This window comes from Peromyscus californicus, unplaced genomic scaffold (assembly GCF_007827085.1).
Source record: "Peromyscus californicus insignis strain IS unplaced genomic scaffold, ASM782708v3 Scaffold_24__1_contigs__length_46423439, whole genome shotgun sequence".
NCBI lineage: Eukaryota > Metazoa > Chordata > Mammalia > Rodentia > Cricetidae > Peromyscus > Peromyscus californicus.
The window spans coordinates 30,765,103-30,774,941 of record NW_026294535.1 but is presented as its reverse complement, the minus strand read 5'-3'; the positions used below and the strand labels follow the sequence as shown (position 1 = coordinate 30,774,941).

At 35.1% G+C, this 9,839-nt stretch overlaps 1 pseudogene; it reads left to right on the top strand.

Annotated features, from left to right (window-relative positions):
* The first annotated feature begins 790 nt into the window (after positions 1–790).
* Positions 791–5,348, top strand: LOC128119550 (eukaryotic translation initiation factor 3 subunit K-like; annotated as a pseudogene).
* Positions 5,349–9,839: the final 4,491 nt, after the last annotated feature.

Sequence of the window (9,839 nt, the reverse complement as noted above, 5' to 3'; positions counted from 1 at the left end):
ACCAGGACAAACAATAAGAAATCTGTAGTATAATATCCCTGATGAATACAAATAGAAAAATTTGTCAATAATGTATTAGCAAACCAAATCTTACAGTACACTATAAGCATTATGTACCATGACCAAGTGGTATCAGTCCCAAAGACCAATCCATAAATTTTATAAATAATATCAATACATTGAAAGACAAAGACCTAATTATCTCCATAATTTCAGAAAAGGTATTCAATAAAATCCACATCCTTTATTGATAACAATTGTGAAAAGATGTATTATAGAAACAAAGTCCTTCAACACTACAAAGGCTATGGTTAAAATAAAACTTTAAATTTCTTATTGAAAGAGGGAAATTAATAAGTATTCTCATTATGATTGTGGTAACTTGAATGAGAAAGGCCCCATATTTGAATGTTTGATTCCCAGTTGGTGGAACTGTTTAGAAAGGATTAAGAAGTGTGGCCTTGTTGGAGTTATTATGCCACTCTGAGTGGGCACTGAAGTTTCAGAATCTCATGTGATTCCTGGTTAACGCTCACTGCCTAGTAGTTGTGGATTAAGATGTAAACTCTCAGCTAGTGCTTCAGGGCCATGCCTGCCTGTCAGCTGCCATGCTTCCTGCCATAATGGTTGTAGTCTTTAAACCATTGAAATTGTATGCTGCTAAGTAAATTCTTTCTTTTATAAGGTGTCTTTTTCTATAAGGTACCATAGGAATAGAGAAGTAATAGAAATGATTATCTGTTAAAAAACAAAGATGACCATTTTCTTATTTCTTTTTAGTTCCCTATTAATGGTCCTGGACAGAGCCATCAGACCAGAGAAAGGAGTAGATGGACTTCATATTGGAAAGGTAAAAGTCAGATTGTCACTGTTTCAGAATGACATGAAGATAGATAGATGGATATATAGATAGAACTAATAAAGGATAAAACTAATAAATGAACTCTTGGAGCTGATGAAAGAATTCAGCAAAGTTACAAGATAAAAAAAATTAACATTAATAATCAGGATGTTATATTTTAGTGGAAATAAGTGCCAGAAATGGCCAAGTCAATATTATAAAATATTTAGCTTATTTAATTATATTACATTATGTAAGTGAACATGTAAATTAATATATGTATGTATTTGGAAAAGCTGTATTTTCCAATAATAAATGTTAAATTAGTGAATTAATATATTTAATATATTTTATTCTATGGATAATTGTAGATGTATCCAACCTTCTTATTAAATAAGAAACACAGAACCAATGCAAAGAAGAAAGCCAAGAGGTCAGAGCTAAGAGCTAAAACCTTACCCTTCCTCCTGCGGTGGTCCTACCTCTCCGAACCAGAGCTACCCCTGTGTTAAAGTCTTTATATAGAGTTCCTGTCCTGCCTTCTCATTGGTTGTAAACCCAACCACATGACCGCCTCCTCACAGCCTGTCTGTATAGGCCTCCAGGTTTTCCATGATTGGTATTAAGATTAAAGGCATGTTTATCCAATAATGGCTGTATCCCTGAACACACAGAGACTTACCCAGCTCTGCCTACCAAGTGCTGGAATTACAAGCGTACGCTACCACTGCCCTGCTTTCCTATGGCTTGCTAATAGCTCTGACCCCCGGGCAACTTTATTTATTAACATACAAATAACATTTTAATACAAATAAAATATCACCATAGATAATATAGTTGAAACTAGGAAAAATTATAATCTTTCATGCTTATGTTTACAAAGCTATATTATAAAAGTTGGGTAAGTAAAATCCAAACACTGTGTTTTTCAACTCTTAGAATCTAGCTTGAGTCTGTCTGAATAGATCCTTTATCATGGAGCTCCATCACCAACTGAAAATTTCTTTTTTAAACCAAAAGCACAAGATGACTACAAGTGTTAATTCACATTTGGTAGCACCCTGTAATTAGAAAACCTTACAATCTAATCAACACCATTTTATTACATTTACATTGACAAACCATTTCAGGTAATTGAACTGAAGCCTTCTGGGAAGTTATGTGTGTTCAGTCAGTCTGATTTTAAGATGAAAATGCTGAGTTTCATCATATTAATAAATAATTAAAGATGTATCCTTTACAACTACAATCTGTAGCATTTCATTTTTACTTGTCCTTGGAGAGCTTCAGTTACATCTCAATAATGCATCACTCATTGGAATCTAGCAAGCACATCTTCAGAAATTTCAACATGAAAAGAAATGTCAGACTTTATACATATGTGACCTAACCTTTGATAAGAAAGAAGCTGCAACTGTTAAATAAGAATGAATCTTCTTTTCAAGAAAATAATATCTTATAAAACAATTATTTAAATAATCTAATTAATTAATTTTTGAGACAAGGTCTAAATAATAATAAAATAACCTCGACACATAGAAATGTGTCTTCTTCTTTAGTCTCTTGAGTACTTGGACTGTAAGAATGAACCACTCTGTAGCTTGAGTTTTCCTGCCTGGCCCACAGTCAGGACAAATCTCTCTCACCTGCCAGTCCCACAGCCGCTCAAACCCGACCAAGTAAACACAGAGACTTATATTGGTTACAAACTGTATGACCGTGGCAGGCTTCTTGCTAACTGTTCTTACAGCTTAAATTAATCCATTTTCATTAATCTATACCTTGCCACATGGCTCGTGGCTTACCGGCATCTTTACATGCTGTTTCTCATCACGGCAGCTGGCAGTGTCTCTCTGACTCAGCCTTCCACTTCCCAGCTTTATTCTCCTCCTTGTCCCGCCTATACTTCCTGCCTAGCCAATGGTCAATCAGTGTTTTATTTATTGACCAATCAGCAACACATTTGACATACAGAACATCCCATAGCACCACTCTGCTCTGATAATAATTAAATTTGTTCTATTATTATATAAGTTTTCAAGAAAACTACATTAGTAATACTATGCAGTATATTTTCCAATTAATTTTCTCCTTATCACCCTATCTTAATAATTGTTGATCAATCTATGAGAGAGGAAAAGATCCTTTCATTAGATAGAATACTGATCAGAGACTGCTTCAGATACACATGTGAAAATGGCTAAATATTTGATATCTTCTTCATATAATTAAATAAAAATAGCTTCAAAGTTTTTTGTTGAATTTAGACTCACAAAAAGTTTTGCATTTTTCTGAAGAAAAGAATACTAACAAGGCAGAGAAATGGAAGTATTGCTTGTCATTTAATAAATTAATCAGATTTTACTCTTCCCCATAGAACACTTTTTGATAATGATTAGCATGTTATGGATAAAAAGTACAAACTTATAAGACATTATCAAAATATGTACTATAAAACGTATGTAAAGGGCCTAATGGGAAATCAATGAAATACCAGAATATTACATTTCATTTAGAGTAAACAATTAGACTTGATTATTAAGGATAAATAAACTTTTTACTTCTGAACAGAGAACCAGAAGAGAAAAGAAACATCATTATAAGTTATAACTTTTTGAAAGTTAATACTTTGTTTTAGATGTAGGAAGTAAATAACATAATTTTAAGTAAATGTTAATAATATTTACTTATATAAATGTTTAATAAATATTAATCATTATATATTATGATAATATAATTATGAATAAATCTTAATAACAGCAACAAATAATACACGATTTACTATTTTGTTTCCTCTTTAAGATATGTTCTTATTTCATAGCCTATCATAGCCTCAAATGCTCCTTCCTCTTGCCTCAACCTCCCCCATACTCAGTGAGTAAGCAAGAACTATATTACTAAACAATGGTATATATATATATATATATATATATATATATATATATGTGTGTGTGTGTGTGTGTGTGTGTGTGTGTTTGTGTGTGCACATGTGTATGAAATTATTTTTAAATAATTTTCAAAATCTGGATATAATGTTAATTACATGATTAATTATCTCCTATTTTTCTGTTGGAAACATTAAACATGTTCACTGTACTACAACAAATACAGGAAAACACCATTGAAAGCAGGACATAACGATTCATTTGTGATTCTTTTTTGTTTGTTTGTTTGTTTTTCAAGACGGGGTTTCTCTGTGTAGCATTGCACCTTTCCTGGAATCTACTCTGTAGCCCAGGCTGGCCTCGAACTCACAGAAATCTGCCTGACTCTGCCTCCTCAGTGCTGGGATTAAAGACATGTGCCACCATATCTGGCTCATTTGTGATTCTTAACAGAAATGAATTAGAGAATATCTGAAGACTGGATTGTCAATGTAATCCTACAGATAAGAAAATCCCACATGCATTATTATTAATGTAATCTTGTAAACTACTTTCATGTTTTTAATTGTTGAAAATAATGTAATAAATTTGGCCTCTAAATTAAAGAAAAATAAGTCTTGATTTATAGTATACTTAGCCTACTTATTTTAAGTTTGCATGGAAAATCTGCTTTTTCATTAAATGTCAAATAAAACTAACTTTTGGAAAGTTAGCCTCATTTACAAGTGAATAATTATCAAGATGCGATGTATTTCAAACGTATCTAAATTTGAAATGATAGAGGAGCAGAAAAATAAACAAAAACTATATTTAAAGTGTTTTGGCAATGTGTATACGATAGATGAGATTCTGGAGAGAGTCATGCATTGATTGATGGAAAGTCGTGGACCCATTGAAAACTGTGAATAAAAGTATAATCAGATAAAAATTGCATCCATGCTGCTTTTTTCCCAGCCCTGCTATTCAAGTGCAGCTGGGATTGTGGAAGGTGACAGTGACCATGGCGATGTTGAGCAGATGAAAGTTAATGTGGGCAAGGGTATGTCGTTCAAGGGTATGGAAAAGTACAATCATGAGAATTTGGCTACCTGTGGTATGTGGAGACACGGGCCAAGGAGAATGCCTATGATCTGGAGGTCAACCTGGCTGTCCTGAAATTGGACCCGTTCAACACAGCCTTCCTTCAGAACACAGTCACTTCCCGGAACCTCCTGAAAGCCCTCTCGAACCTGTGCAAATGTATGATCAACCAGGGACATCAAAAAGAACAGCCCACGTGACAGATCTTGTACCTTGGGGACGTGTTGTAGACCTACCACTTTCAAGTCCTCTGGCAGGCCCTGCATGGAAACATTGACTTCTTGGGAGATATAACTGACTTTGTAGAAGAAAATTTATCTACCATGTGGTAGGCATCATATACCAGCACACCTCAGCTGCTTGTTGAGATGCTTGTATATCTGACTGGCAACCAGCTAAGAGTATAGATTGAGCATGTACAGCTGGAGTGCAGATGAGTAGGGCAGATCTTCATCTGTAGCCAGGAGGAGAGTGTTAAGCCCAAGAACATCATGGAGATCAACACTGACAGTGTGCCCAGCATCATGGCCTCCTCCCAGTAACTGTGCATGCTTTTAATAGAGATTTGTGTACTCCAAAAAATATGTTGTTGAAATTTATTAGATGTTATAAAATACATGAAGCAATTGTGATTTAAAAAACATATTCGGTAAAAGCCACTGATTAGACAATTACTCTAATGTAATCTTAGTCAGAACTTGTTTGGGGAATATAGGGAATTCTATTATATGACATGAGAAGATGAAATTGAAAATCCTCAAATTCTAGCAACTGGCTAAAGATGACCTTAATTTACTCTTTGAGACTACAGCAAAATATATGTGAGACAGCAAAATCAGAGTGACACTCGTGGCAGGCCTCATGATCACATTTGTAGACTGTCTGTCCACCTATCAATCAATCACTGGTCCATCTGTACTTACATTTTTTAGTTCCAAGGGCTTCCTAACCTCTACCACTGTTCTATAAACCTAAAGAAATAGGTAATACTAATTTCACTGATCATTAAAAAGGTAATAGTTGCTATCTCATTTACTTGAAAATGCTAGACATGCCCAAACTAAACAGCAGTAAAAATCTCTAAGAGCTCAGACCACAACATAAGATTCAATGCCAACAAGTGATGTGAGGATGTTTTGCCTTAAATACAGGAAAACCCGTTTCTACTGTTGCATAGACCATATATGTAAGAAATATGCAATCTCTTGCTTGTTTTTCTTTAATCTATGGATGAGTGATAGCCCATCTGGACCTAACATCAATAGAGTCTATGTGCAATGGTCCATTAACATTTGACTAAGAATCAAAATATAAAAGATACATACAGTGTCAGGCTCACATGTATAGGGATGTTTTGCTGTTCATAAAGATATTTTATGTTAAATATTTGAAAAGTACTGCAAATTTGAAAGTTGAATAAAAACAAAGCTTATGCTGCCTGGTGGGTCTTCTAATGTGATAATTGTCACATTATGAATTTTTAATCTAGTGATTACAATATGTGAATATTACCCATAACATGATGTGTATAAGAAATTGAGAAACATTGCTGTGTCTGTGGTCAAATTAAAGGACAAAAAAAATTATTCTGTTTCTGCACAATTCTGGTCCATTTTCATATTACACAGAACTTTGCGCTCTTTCCACTACATTAAATTCCCATATGCCTAACCTATATATTTTTATGATGTATATTTAGTTCACTTTGAAAAATAAAGAAATTAGAAGAATCAAATTAAAATAACAGGTTATCTTCAAATATTACACAGAACTTTGAGCTCTTTCCAGTACATTAAATTTCTATGCATGTCTAAACTCTTCATAATTTTGTAATATATGCTTATTGCAGTATGAAAAAAGATATTAAAAGCATCAACATTTAAAAGAAAGCAGGCTAACTTCTAACATTACAGAGTTTAAACTTTCTACTACATTAAATTCCCATGCATATTTAAGCTGCAAAATATTTTATGATATATATTTTTATATCATAAAAATAAAGACATTAAAATCATCAAGATAAAATAATGGGTTATCTTCAAAGTATAACAGCTTGACCTACATCCCACCTGCCAAAATGTGGATACAAAAAATGGTACTTCAGATTAGCAGTTAAGTGTAATAGATCCAAGCAATGACATATTATTTAACTGCAATAATATGAGCCACCAAATCCTGAGACTAAATTTAAGCACATATTACTAAGCAGAAGAAGCCAATATTTAAAAAGAAAGAAAGATAAAAAGAAACAAACAAACAAATAAAGGCTGTTATGATGTTTTAGAAGATGAAGTTGCTTACCATGCAAGTCTAACAACCAGAGTTTCATGCCCAAAAGCCACGACAAAGTGCAAGTCAAAATTCCTTTCTACAAATTTGGTCTGATTTCCACATGTACACAATGGCATGTACACCCTCATACATAGTACACACACGTGTGCACACACACACACACACACACACACACACACACACACACCAATAATAAAAAACCTAAATGTTCTAGAATTCCATGTGTATAACAACCTAGAAATGGTAAGAGTAAAGAGACAAGTTTGGTGGTCATAAATATTGTGCTCAGCGGTTGGAGTGTGAAGATATACTGAACAATGGGACATATTAGGCCATGAGAATATTCTGTGTTACACAATATTAGCATATACTTATCATTATACATTGTTAAAATCCATGCACAAAACAGGGAATAATGAACCTTAAATCAAATTTTGGATATTTAATGATTATGATATATACATGTCAGATTATTGACATGAAGTAATATGCCCACTCTGCTGAGTCACACTGGCAGTGGGGGTATTTTGTATGAGGAATTGTGGGTAAGAGCACTTCTGAAATCTATATAATTTGCCTTCTGTGAACATAAAAATGATCATTTTAAAAAATCTTTATGCAAAATAGAGAAGGGACTTAATGTATTTATATTTTACTAAATCTTAGGTATATTATTTAGTAAATTTTGACCAATAAATTTTGCCCTTCAAAATTATGCCTATTGGAGGTAAAAATACAAAAACTAAAAGAATACAGAGTCTACTATGTAGTCAACCACATTTGGTTTGGGAAATGGCCTGTTTTTTATAATTTTCAAATGATCATAGTTTTGAAAACGAAATCAATCTTACTACTTCCATTTTCATTTTTCTGAATAACAGATGAGGTATATTGAGTGATCTAGCAGACAACCAATGACTGATTTCATAAATGGATCTGAGTTAAGGTTTTAAAGCCAGAGTTTTTTCTTAGATGTATTTATTCTTTGAGAATCTGGGGCAGTCTATTTTATCATACTCTATCTCATCACATATATTCATTCTCTCAGTTCCTCCCCTCTTCCCTACTTACTGGTGGAGAGAGAGAGAGAGAGAGAGAGAGAGAGAGAGAGAGAGAGAGAGAGAGAGAGAGAGAGAGGGGAGGGAGGGAGGGAGGGAGGGAGGGAGGGAGGGAGGGAGAGAGAGAGAGAGAGAGAGAGAGAGAGAGAGAGAGAGAGAGAGAGAGAGAGAGAACAGAATAACAACAACAAAACCCCAAACTAGAGAGGCCTGCCCCTTTCTGAATAGAAACAGAGGAGGAGTGGATTGGGGCTGGCAGGGGTGTCAGAAGGGAAGTGGGGAGCAGGAATGGGAGGGGTGGAGAAAGAGGAAACTGTGATTGGGATGTAAAGTAGATAAGTTAATAAAACAAAACAGAAAATAAAACCTATTGGCTCTGATTTGGATTGGACAACTTCTCCTGACCCTGACCCTGGGGCCAGCTTGGAGAGCTGTTAAACTACCCTGTGTCACTCCATTGAGGAAAACTGATTTTCCCTCTCCCAAAGAATACTATTTGTGAGTACCTTCTTGTCTAGGGGGTGGGCTTTGTGGCTGCTTCCACCCCTTTCTGCTGGGATTCTGTCTGGCTTTTGTACGCTTTTGCAAGTCTTGTGCATTTTATCACAGACTCCGAGTTCACATGTGCATCAACCCGATTTGTGTCTGCAAATTCCTGTTTCCTTAAAATAATCCATCACCTCTGGCTCTTACAATCTTCCCATCTCTTCTTCTACACAGATTCCTGATCCCTGATTGGAGGGATGTAATAAAGACATCTTTAAAGCCAGCACTCACTCCCAACTCTCCCACTCCGTGCATGTTGCCTAGTTATGCATCTCTATGTTAATGACCCTCTTCTTCAGAGGACACTTCTCTGATGAAGGTTGAGAGAAACACTCTTCTATGGGCAGAACAATATATTCTGGATGGTTTTGGTCCAAAAGATTCTCAAAAATTATGATTTTTCCAATAATGTTGGTTTCCCTTCACAACTTTGTCACAAAACCCTATTGCTGAAGACACTCCATACTTATGGCATATAACAAGGATAAATCTATCTTGCACTCAAATGGAAGATTTACCACTAGTAGGTAGTGTTACTGCTGAATTTGGCAGCATGAACCTGGGAGAGCGGAGCCTAAAAATGAGGCAGATTAAAGTCTTACGCAATACCCAATTTTATTCAGGGCACCAGACAATTTATATTCTGAGGACATTCTGAGGTTTTACCAAGGTCATGTGAACAAAGTTCACTTGAGTTCAAGTTGTATACAGTCATCAGGGCAAGGTCACATGGTATGTGTATAGTCATGAGGACAACTCATGCTTGGAAACATCATTCTGAATAATACTGTGGAAGATGATGGATAATCTGAAGCAAAACCCACTCCTATTTGCTCCACCTGGGATAGGCATGAAAGCACATTCCGTGAATAAATTCTTGTTACGGAGGAGCAAGGATTACAAGTCTCTTGTTTACTTGGAGTTTTGTTACACATTTTCAGAAATCTCCTCGCACAGCTTTAATCATGGACCCTGTCCTGACAAGGCCGTGTTTACTCACTACTGCGGTAGAAAGGTGATCATCATCCTCACCCAACTACAAACTTCGTGAGTTATCATAATGACTGGTCTGTAAGATATGTCCACTGGTCCAATAGTCACATAAATATATGGAAGTAACCAATTACTTTTTTATTG